The sequence below is a fragment of the Cavia porcellus genome, unplaced genomic scaffold, assembly GCF_034190915.1.
Source record: "Cavia porcellus strain 051 isolate PalLab524CR breed Dunkin Hartley unplaced genomic scaffold, mCavPor4.1 scaffold_6, whole genome shotgun sequence".
NCBI lineage: Eukaryota > Metazoa > Chordata > Mammalia > Rodentia > Caviidae > Cavia > Cavia porcellus.
In genome coordinates, this window is record NW_026947489.1 from 81,659,445 (window position 1) to 81,661,068 (window position 1,624).

At 46.7% G+C, this 1,624-nt stretch overlaps 1 non-coding gene across 1 annotated transcript; it reads left to right on the top strand.

Annotated features, from left to right (window-relative positions):
* The first annotated feature begins 1,176 nt into the window (after positions 1-1,176).
* LOC111756773 (small nucleolar RNA SNORA2/SNORA34 family) lies at positions 1,177-1,313 on the top strand. The gene has a single exon (XR_002791192.1). It is a non-coding gene; the product is annotated as a small nucleolar RNA SNORA2/SNORA34 family (small nucleolar RNA).
* Positions 1,314-1,624: the final 311 nt, after the last annotated feature.

Genomic DNA, 1,624 nt, shown 5'->3' on the forward strand with positions numbered 1-1,624 from the left:
TCTTGCCACGCAAACCAGCTACAGTATGTGGAAACAGCTCCGTGAGCCTCCAGTCACAGTTGAGACCTCCATGGTGATGCTGTGATGCTGTGATGCTCCAGGGTAAGCTGAAGAAGTTGTTTCACCTGGGGGAAAGAACAAACTTATTAACCTGCAATATCTCCCCACCATCCTTATCAACACGAGATACTCATCAGTTTAAGGTCACCACGGCCCTGAGTCATCCAATACCCCTCTGATTATTGTGTGAACACAATAAATAGTGGCTGGCTCAGAGTGTCTCTGTCTTTGCTCGGCTGAGACACTGACCTCCCCAGCCCTCCATCTACTCTGAAAGTGTGTCTCTTTCTTTCTTTCTTTATTCCCCACTGTGCCCCTCTCTAGGCAGATCAGGGAACTAACTGGTCCCTGACACACTTTGAAGCTATGAATAAAGTGTAGTGGGGTGTGGAAGGAGATGTTTCTGTTGTCCAAAGGGGATTCAAAGAAAGTTGACAAACCTCAGCCCAGGAAAGGATAGGAAATGTATTAGCAAGGTAGGTTGACAATGGCTGCCTGCAGAGTCAGGTGTAGAATAGTGGGAAAGGACCGTCTGTGTGCTGGAAAGCAGAGGATCCAGTTCCAAGTCGGAGTCCAGGAGCTTACTGCATAGTCGGTCGGACTCAGGAAGCCAAAGTGTTGGAGTTGGAAGGGAGGCTGAAGAGTCTGTGCTGGAAGCCTGGAGACGAAGGTCCAAAGGTGATGGTGAGGATGGAGCTACTCCAAAGAAGCAGAAGCAAGGCTTGCTTCTTGCCCTTTTTATTCTTTCCAGGCTCTGAGGCCACCTACACCCAGGGTAAGTCTTCTTCCTCTTTAGTAAGGCTAGCATGCAGACATACCCAGGGGTGCACTAAACTAATCTCCTCGGTAATTCTTCTTCACATCGGCACCTTAGTTAACTATCACAGGGAGTTAATTGTAATGCGCTGAATTGATTTAGAAAAATGTGTAATGGAGCGGGCATGATTCCTTTCCTTCCTTCACAAACCTGATCACATTTGATGTTTTTTAACCTTGATGGGAATTTCCTCTCCAGTCTACACTTTGACCTATGGAAAAAACAAACTTAAGGAAACAGAAGATCCAGAATGAAATATTGAAGATAAAATGAGGAGGCTGTGAAATTAAAAGATAGTTCTGGCCCTGAATCAAGGCCAGCAGCTTCCTGGCGCTGTTGGTTTCAAGCAGGAGCCTAAAGAGATGTCTTTCTATGGTCTGTTGGCCATTTCAGAACTTGGGCAGTGAAATGGTCAATTCATTAGAAAGAAACAGCTTGAAGCAACGCCCCCCCCCCAGCAGCTGTGAGTGTGGCAGGCCGCAGCCGCCCAGGATGGGAGCCCCCAGCGTTTACTGGGACCTGCGCCATGCTGGGCCCTGGAGTGCTGGGAAACCAAGCAACCCCTCCCTCCTGCCTGTTTTGTTTTGTTGAATTTCAATATACATGAAAATATGGACAGCTATTTTGAAGAGAACGATAGACTCTACGATAACCACTAGTGACTTCCCTATTGTCTGGTTTTGAAGACCTAAAATGCCTTCCTAATTCAGTTCAGATCAGCTTTAACTTGTTTTGTATTGATTCTCT